The sequence below is a fragment of the Tinamus guttatus genome, unplaced genomic scaffold (genome assembly GCF_059628265.1).
Source record: "Tinamus guttatus ecotype Peru unplaced genomic scaffold, ASM5962826v1 Tinamus_guttatus_pri_ptg000327l, whole genome shotgun sequence".
In the NCBI taxonomy this organism is placed as follows: domain Eukaryota; kingdom Metazoa; phylum Chordata; class Aves; order Tinamiformes; family Tinamidae; genus Tinamus; species Tinamus guttatus.
In genome coordinates this window covers 2700661-2711257 of record NW_028288861.1, presented here as the reverse complement: position 1 = coordinate 2711257, position 10597 = coordinate 2700661, and positions in this window count along the sequence as shown.

Sequence of the window (10597 nt, the reverse complement as noted above, 5' to 3'; positions counted from 1 at the left end):
TAGAAAGTTACATGTCTTCTTTTTGTTCCAAGAAGCTTGGCTCAAAAAAACAAAAGAAAAGAAAAAAAAAAAAAGCCTGCAAGAATTCTATATTTTGTCAGATTTTTCTAAAGCTGATGAGATGTATGAACTAAGGGCATAAGATATACCTGTACTTATCTTAAAAATATCTAATTTTGAGGTATTATAGCTTGGTGCTTATTTGTACACACATACATACGTAAACAAACATATATATTTTATAGTGACCATTGGAAACTATGCCTATCAATTCATAGTAGTTGATTACTTTAATCCAATCCAGGAACAGCATGTAGAAATCTATAAAATATGCATACATTTTGTAAGTTGTTTGAGACCTGAATTACCAAACAAGACATCTATAAAACAAGATCTCACTTCTCTGAGAGAGTGATTATGTTATTTGAACAGAAGTAACCAAATAATTTCCTTCCTTACATGTATCCATCATGAGAGGTGGGTATTTCTTGTAAGTATATACTAACCTCTCAGAAAGCTTTGTTGTCTCCTCACATAATGCTTCTGCATGATTATAGCTGAGATTATGGAATAAAACACTGGACAGTTATGATAACTCAAGCATTAGGGTCACAAAAGAAAGAGAAGTGGATTTGGAACATCTGGCAGGGTTTTATGTCCTTTTCATGCAAATGAATCTCAAGCAATAGAAAACCCTGCTCTGAAAGCAAAGCAACAAAAAAAGCAGATTAACAATATCTTGGAATTTTTTTTAAAGCAAAAGTTCAAAACATCAAGGCAGATGTAACAGGTGGTCACTATAAAACTGCAGAAGATTTAGCTTCCAAGAATGCTGGTTCATTCAGCAATTGCCTAGTATCTAATCAGATTGTTAATATAAATTGTAAGTAATAAATTGAATTGTTAATATAAATTGTAAAAGTGCACATTTGATTTTGATACATGAAAAAAAAGATTGTGACTATTACCAAACAATTTCTTATTTAAAAAATAGTGTCAAGATGGTAAAGTTGCTTATAAATATATTAGACTCTGTATTGCCAAAATGCCAAGATAGTTTTGTTGACAATTCCACTTAAAGGAGATCACCCTGATTATTGTTGAATCGCAAATCTGCCAAGATTTGCTATCACCAGTGCAAAGCAATGATGTTACTTCATCAGCTTCAAGGATGTTACATGGAATTAGGCATGGAAAAAAGCAGAGTCATATTTCCCTTTGAGCAAAAGGAAATGCCTCACTTTGGGATCTGTTGTTTGATCTAAACTTTAAGGAAAAGACAAATTGCTACGTAAGTCACTTAGGAAGGAAGGTACTTTAGGAATGGAGACCTGGGAGCTATTATTTCTTTTCACCAGCACTGATTACTGCAGCTTTAATGTCACCTGGAACTTTTTGCTTCTTACACCAAAGAAAGACTGTATAAGTCCAATGCAGATTCACCTCTATCGTAATTTGTCTATTTCATTATAGAAATAAAACTGAAAGACTGAAATCAATTCTCAATCCTATCTTCTCAGCAGTCTGAAAGAACTGTGTTTGAATACATACTTTTTTCAAAAGCCATAGCTAATTAAAATGGGAGAGTTGGCTCAGTCAGCTGGAATGTAAGGAATAATTATTTCAGGAATCCTTCCCTTTCTTAATTGTACAATTAACAAAGGGGTCTAACACAACACTAACACCTGCACATGGTGCTAGTAACACTAATGATACTTACGTCATGGGGGTGATTAGTCCTTTTTGACAATCTTTGCAGCCCAGAGGGACAAATCATCTGGTCTAAGCTTTCTCCTGCTGTGGTCTCAGGAACTGCTTAAAGAATGGGAGAATTGCTGCAGCAGCAGCAGCAGCTGCTTGGTCCGCATTGTGACCACAGCAAGAAACCATGGGCAGAGGCTGGATGAGGCGTTGAAGTGACCCTTGGTCTGAACCACTTCCCCCTTTATTTCATCTTATGCAACATAATTCACTAAGCTATTGCAGCTCTAACCAAAACAGTAAGCAAGTTTCCATAGTGTGTCACCTCTAGGTTTCATCTACCTTGTTTACCAAAACTCATCATTATGTGATGCTTCAAACAGCTGTGGCATGCAGCAGCTCAACAATCTTCTCCAGCTGAATGGTGCCGCGTTTAGAAAGGCAGGCGAGTCAGGCTCATGCAAGAGCAGTGAGCTATATGCTAACCACTGGACATGGATGGGATGCAGAAATGAAAGTGCAAGGCTTTCTGTAATGGCAAATGTTATAGAGCTCTCCTCTGTTTTAAATCCACCATAAGAAGTACAGACTTCTCACTATCCTGAGCATTCAACACCTATACAACCATGTACTCTCATATAATGAGAAGTATTTAGATACATATAAACAGTGGGCCTTTCAAAGCCCTCCTCATAAGGTGATGCTTTTGCAAAAGCCATAGCCATTCTTGGGCTCACAACTATCAACACACTGTTTTGGCACAGAAGTGGTGATTATCACAGGCACTCAAGGGAGAGCGTGCTACTTTGCCTCTACAGTTCCCACTATGAGATTTAGGCAGACAGCACAGGAAGAATTCAGTTCACAAGATATCCTGAGCTCAGCTCTGGTCTCTCAGGCTAACAACCGTTAATACAGACAGTAAATCAATGAGGTCAAAAGAATCAGTGAACCCAAGCCCCACTGTGCAGGAAGCATAAGACACCATGCACATGTATAGATCAACACAAAGTATTTTTCTTCTTTATGAGCAATTTATATAGGTTTAGTTCTGTCCATAATGTGTTCTTTTTCTTGAGTGTTTCTTCTCCTTCCATGAACATCCAACTTATTTGGAAAGAGTAATAACTCTAGTGAAATAATTGAAGCAAGTTAGTCCCATTCAGTATGAAATGGCTGCACGATACTTTTCTTCATCATTCTTTTGCCAACTATTCCAAATTCTCTTTCTAAATATGAAGGACCTTGATTCTACATGACATTCCAGATGAAGTTTCACTACATTAAACATTACTTAAACTACTTTCTGGAATTCTAGCTATTAAAAAATAAGATGCATGTCATTCAAAATTTTATTTTTCATGTGTTTGCAATAAATTCATTTGAGTTTGCCCTACTCCCTCAAGGTCATGATTTATTAATCATCTCTAAACAGGAATTTTTAGACATAAATAAACATGAATTTCTGGTACAGATTTGCTTCAAGTTCATTAATTTACAGCAATAAGCACAATTACTTTTACTAATTAATGTCTCAAATTTAACTTATTTATCCTGAATATACCCATTCCTTGGATGAGTAACTACACTAGAACTTTAATAAATGTAAATGAAGTGTGAACAAATGTTTTCCTTTTAATCATCCGGTTGCATGAAGGAATATGCAATTACCATGACTGCATTGTAAGTTTTTGACAAAGTTATTGTTTTACAAACTGTAATGCTTTTAGGTGATTTGATTTGTAGCATTACTTCAAGTCAGCAAAATCTCAGCTAGAGCCAGTATCTTTTCAGCCTGATAACATAATCCAAAACCATACAAACCAAGGAATCTGAGGTGGATGGCTGGCTAGGCTGAAAAGACATATTCCTAAGGGAGTTCTCAGTGAAAAAAAAACACATTTTACAGTACTTTTCTCTTTCTATTTACCTCCTGTTTACAGCATTTAAATATATAATCCTGGCTTGTTATTTTCTGTTCAGGCTACATGACAATTAAAAAACAAATACCAGAGTAATACCAAATACCAAATACTCTTAGATCTCTGCATGAAAATTTACACCAGCACAAAACACCAACTGTTTCATACAAGTCATAGCGTCAGCCTGAGCTCTAGGAATCCAAGGCTTTTCTGCCGTTCTACCAGCACCCAATGTAAGACATTTGAGAAAATCAGGCTTTAAAAGTGTGTGGTTGCTCTAATTCCTTGCCAAAGTAAAGGGAGACTTGCCTACACTTCAGACACATCTTCCTAATACTGTCAATTGAGTATAACCTTTTCAGGCTATCCTTCATTCTGGAATCCCCTGAGCACCAGTCCATGCTTCCTATTTAATCTGGAAAACATCTGTGCAAGCCTGAAATTGTCCAGATTTGAGCAATGATGTGTTGACAGGCTGACAGAAGGAATGGTGCAAAGTACTTGAACTTGCACTAAGGTATCAACAATTTATAACTTAAGAGACAAGATTATATACTGAAAAGAAAATAAAATTTCACATGTTTACACCAGAAAGTAAATTTCGGCAGGCATAACCCTGCTAACTGCATGCATTCAAAAAAAAGATCCTGAGCAGAAATCTTCAGCAAATCCTTTGTGTTAAATTATGATTGAGCTCATCCCTATGTCCAGGTCTGTCCAAATCCCTGGTACTCTTAGTCTCAGACCTGGGACAGTAGTGACTTCAGGAATCATTTCCCTTTGGCTATGCATACTTTCCTTAACCTTGGTTCTTTTCTAATATAGACTTTTAAGAGCTTCCACTCTTCTTGCTCGTTCTAGGAACCCTTTATAAAGTTTCATTTTGGAGAGGAAAAAAAATTACTTACATAGTAGGATAGTTACAACAGAAACATTATGAACATAGGATAGTTACAACAGAAACATTATGAACATAAACTCACATATTTCCACAAAACTTATGCATGTTATTTCAACGTGGATAAAGGGACAGGCTCTGTGACATGTTTGGATAAAAGGTTTTTAGACAAAAGACTTATTTTTCATACTTTGAAGAACATTGTTTCCTACTCCTCATAAAAAAATATATATTTTGGATCTTGAAATCTGCTGGAAACTCACAAAAATATTTTTAAAAAGTAATATTTAATTGCACTAACTGAAACAGCTGTAGATCTGTGGAATCTGTTTTTAACACAGTAAATGTAGTTTCGCTACTCTTTTTACTGCAAACGCCTACACAGCTGTAGACTTCTGTGCCTCTGTGGGAATTAACGGGATTCTAATGCATCTAAACAGGATTAGAAAAGAATATTTGAGATAAAATAGTCTCATATTCCTATTTTTTTCTTGTTTTTAGTTCCAAGCAAAATGAGGATTGTAGATACTCATTAAATTAATTCTCTTTATATTAGTGTTTAATTAATCCAGAATGACAGTTCAGTCCGCTTTCTTAATGTTCCATTGTAAATCATCTGCAAAGCTTCAGTTAACTTGAATTTAGAAGCATTTATGCACTGCAAAAATGAAAACATTAATCCAGAATTATCACTATAGAATAAATGTAATTCCATTACATTTCACGCTAAAAAATTCTATGTGCAAGCCTTAAAAAATTGAAGGGTAATTTTAAAAACAATCCTTGTAAGTTGGAAATAATGGCAATATTCAGAATTCTTCACAGAAAAACCAAACCAAACAAAACAAAACAAAGCTTTAAAATTATTTAGAATGTTATTAATGAGTGAGTATCCTTAGTTTGGTTGCTTCTGATGCACTAAGAGGTATATTCATCTTGCAGATTCTGTCCATTGTTCCCATGCTTATTTATCCAGAAAATCCAATAATGGTAACCATAGTTGTGTACTTCATTGGCCAGTGAGTTCCAAATGATCTCAAATTTCTTGAAATTTTATTGCAATTCAAGAGCTGAATTATTTAGGAGAATAGTTTTCTGAATATGATTATTTACAAAATTGATCATTATTCATGTTGTACAGGAAAAACTAATACATTTTGTCAGGAAATATTCAAAAAAAGATTTGTAGTGCTTTTTGTGAAGTTCTTGAGGTACTGACCCTTTTGCCTAAATTCTCAACAGTACTAGAAATTTCTCAGACAATAAATACTGTGGTCGATGACTATAGCCAAATGAGCTTCTCCTTTATTTAAGAATGATTTCTTTTATTTACTCATCTCTGCTGTCCAGTAGAAAGTCCTGATGTTTTAAGCTGTCCCTAGCAACTGAGAGCCCAGATCACAAGCAAAATTTTCTTGTCTAAACAGGCAAATCAAAGCAAATACACAATTCCAAATTTTGTTCTTCTCAACCAATGATATTACCACAGCTGTAAAAAGAAGCAATCCAGAACACCAGTTTTAAGGTCTTCTGTATCTATGCATAAATTTCTAAAAGACAAAGTGAATAATTATGCAGAGTTTTATGCATATACTGCACGAATAACTTTTTAGTCCATTAATGATTAAGGCAAATATAGAAAAAAAATATCCAACAGAGTGAAGTGTGAAGTATGAAGTTAAAGCAGACTGTTTTGTCCTTGAGCATTTTCCTACAGGCAAAGTATTTCAGGGCTGTGTTAGTGTGCAGAAATGACCTGCAGAGAGCGAAAGGGCAGTTTTCTATCGAACATCTCTTCCATTGAATCTAAAAAGTAATAGGAAACATTCACTAGTTTGTATTAGGAACTGCAAACAAAATTTCTTTACAAATCGCTCAAGTTGCTGCAGAGATTAATTGGGTATTTTTCCTCAGCTTGCTTCTATGATATATATCTCTGCATGCTTTTTAAGGAGAGATGAGGGACAACATGCACACAGAGAGTGCATTGCACTGCCTAAACTTGCTCATCACTGCTTTGCTGAACAGTTATGACATTACGATATGTTAGGAGCAAAGCTTAAATCCATGGTCATTTAAGTCACTGTCATGGTTTTTTAAATGTGATTCCACAAAAGCAGTTAAACAACTTGCCAAAAATGTAAGATAGAACATCCTGTTCCATTTTTTTGCATGCTCAGGAGACTCCTGGAAAAGGAAGCTGCTTTTCATCATGAAGCATAAAATAGACACTTTTAAGTGAGTGAAAAATAAGTCATTTTCAATATAATATGCTCAAAATGATCCCTAGTGAGACAAGGTATTATTTATTTGAATGAGATTTTTAGAGGTAAGATATTTCTCTTTTAAAACTGTGTTAAGCTATTTTTTATCACCTGCATTCTTCATTTAATATTTCTGCTGGTCTAATTTTTATCAGACTTTATTTTCTCTACATTGAGGGGAATGAGGGCTATTTCATTCTTATTAAGTTTTTCCAGTAAGGTTTACGCATAGCATCCAAGGTCAGATACCCTTTCCTCTCTGGTTTCCTGCTTACCTTTAAGGCAGATGCCCATACAACAGAGATAAGAGCAAGCTGGAGAGCTGCCTTAAGCTTGCCTGGTTCCACCATCTTCTTTTTTCCAAACATACTACTGTCTAATACTACCACCACAGCTCAGGCTCAAGGCATTTATTCTGAATTAGAATCTGAACAGCAGAGCCAAGAATAGAGACTGGTAGACTATGCTGCTTATTTTTATCACTGTCTTTTTCTTATTTGTCTGGCTTAAATGAAAGGAAGTTTGGATGTGTGTGTTGGACGTAATACAACTCACTTGTGAGTGTTGTTGCATGGATTGGTTACATCCCATGATGGACTGTGTTTCCAGGCACCCACTGTAGCATGAATGTACTGAAGCATAAGGAAGTCACTGAGAGAGAAAGAAAAGCTAATATTTTATTTTTCATCTCTAATAACTTCTTTGCTTTCATTTACTTCAAAAGCAGAAACCTACTATTTCATGCATTTTTTTCAAAGACAATTCCATTAGTGTGAAAGGAATTTGCAGAAGAATAATAATTATTCAGAACTAAAACCACAGAATAACACATATCTTCAGGTTTTTTTTTTTAGATTTTAAGTATTTCCTAATTCTTCAGAAAAAGGTTCTATTTTGAAAGTTTGCTATCATCCAGTCATGATACAACTCTACTATATTCACTTGCTGATAGTGACCCACGTTTACTTCTCAGTGCCATCATGTGGAGAAAAATAGTAATGACATATATTCCACAAATGGAGCGATCTTAATTCACTAATCATCAACCTAATTAATCATTTTACACTAATCTGTTATCAATTTACAATCAGAACCTCAGCGCATAAAAAGCAGTTAAGTCTTTAAAATTCCTTTAAATAGCCAGTAAAGATTATTTCAATATTTTGCAAGTGGGTGCATCCTCGGAGAGGGAGAGAGGTTGCAAGAATGGGCCAGTGGGGCCGAGAAAACTGCAAGCAAGGACATAACAAGAACAGAGGACTCAAGAGCCACACTATATCTCTGGCCACATGACAGCATTCCCATCCAGAGAGCCTCGTGCTGCGCTGAGATGCACAAACACCCTCCGCAGCTTCCAAAAATGCTCAGCTGCTCTTTGATTGCAAGCAAGAGGCTTTCCTGTTAGCATCCAGCTTCGTAATATCCCCCAGAAACAGAATGTCACAGATCAAATATTTATCAAAGATATTTGCAGATAATACAAAACTGTGACGGGTACAATCAGCTTGGTGTGTGATCCTTTGCCTCTCCCGGCACGCCAGCTGCAGGCAGTGACTGAGCTTTCTGCAGACAGTTCCAGACGTTTGAAATGATCAGCTCATTTGCCTGTTTTGACTCCATTTGAATGTGACAGTTCCGAAGGAGCTGATGCCCTCAGTGGACACTGAGATTTAAGCTGCCTTTGTTTGCTGCATGAATACAGCTATTTGTGGAGAAATGACACCATTCTACTTGGCCGGGTTTCCTAACCTGTCCCAGTGGCTTCAGTTTTCAGCTGCGTTTTGTTGGAGATATTCTTTCTTTTCGCAGGGGCAAACAGAAGATAATGTCCCCAACTCAGTGCTTGAACACTCAAGCCCTATGTGCTTTCCTTTGGTGCAGCTCACACATGCCACAATACAAACCCCTGCCAAAAGCTTTCCTTTCATAGCTTGGAAGTTACCGTTTTTTGGAAGTGGAAATAGTTCAAAGTGGAATTAGTTGTGACATATCATTTTAAACATGGGTTTATAGCTTTAGGATGGACAGCTGTTTGAAAATTCCTGTCTGGGAAGCCTGTCATCAGCAAACACCCTAAATGTACATAGAGTACTAGCTTTTGGCTACTTACCCTTCTGTCCATCTGTTAAGTTCACACTGTGCCAAGTCATAAGTAAAGATCTTTCCCTCAGGCATGGGAGCTAGGCTGCGATTGGGTTAGATAAGCAATAAATATAGCACTGAAAATGTCATCTCTTTTGAAAGATTTTCCTTTGTGTCAGAAATAAACTAGAACTACAAATTAGTACACTGTGCTTTCCATATATTCATTAACTTGATTATGCATGGATTATACCATACCTATTCACAAATTCTACTTCAATAGGGAATGTCTTGCTTTTTGAACACACACACTTTGCCAATGAAAACTTCAAGCTTATATTACTAAGAGTCCAGTTAATTGTTAGAAATCAGATGACAGCTGGACATTTATGAAACTTTTTATGACTCCCATTAAAAATCATGATTTAAGAGCATTTTATTGTTTCTGAGAATTTTTGTTTTCACATGCCTCCTTATATTCATATTCCACAATAGAGAGATGTTTAATGTTTACATCACCCTGTCAATGATTAGTAAAAATATCACACAACTTAAGATTCTAACATTCAGGCATAATGAACAGTTAAAAGGAGAAAACTGAGTAGGAGCATTCTTCTTTAATCATTTTAATCAACACCACTGGGAAATGCTTGTGAATAATAAATGTGGTTAGCACAAAAAATATAGTCAAGCTCATGGCAAATTGTGTAACCAAAGAAAAAGTAACACATTTGTAAAGAATTTTGACTTTACTGGACAGTTTAATGTGCTGAATGCATGCATGAATAAGCATCCTTAAAATATGAAGTTGTATAGTTTTGGGTTTTTTTTAAATTGGAATACAACCATCTCACCCAACAAGACCTTGTGCACATTAACTTTATTTCTGACTGAAATATCAATTAATGGGAAAACAGCCCCAAATAACAAAGAAATTTAGACGATACTATGAAAAGAAAAGAAAAAAAAAAACTCGAACGAAACTTGAATTCGAATTTTGCTTAAATCCTACAGACAAATGGAAGAGGAGAGTGCGAGGAAACTTTGCAAAGACTATTTCAGAGTTACTATGTGTAAGAGGTCTCATGAGAAATCTTTTGTTTCAGTAACACTCTGAGCACATACTGAAAAGCCACTACACATTTGGGAGGCTTGCTCATCACCATTTGGGTTTCATATAGCCACAGAAGGTCCAGTCAGTGTTCATAGATTCCTATTTTTCACCGCATATATGTTCATTTGCTATATTTTTGTACTGATTGGTAAGTGAACCTTCTAAAACAATTTAAGTCTCCATCCATATTCTGAATCAAAATAATAGGGACACCTAGAGCACATGGCACAGGGTGGCATCCAGGTGGGTTTTGAAGATCTCCAGAGAAGGAGACTCCACAACCTCTCTGGGCAGTCTGTTCCAGGGCTCTGTCACCCTCACAGTAAAGATGTTCTTCCTCACATGGAGGTGGAACTTCCTGTGTTTCAACTTGTACTCATTACCCCTTGTCCTGTCACTGGCCACTTTTTGTAATTTTTCTCTTTTTTTTTATTGTATTTTTGTAGTATCTCTCAGAAAAAGAAAAATAGACCAGTGGCACAAAAACCATGCTTATCTCAGAGCTAAAAAGCTATCATTGAAGAGAAGCATTTACAAAGGTTGATTGGCCCATCATATATCAAGTACTAAATTTAACTGGGCATTAAATTTAATGTTGATCTGTTAATTAATTCTA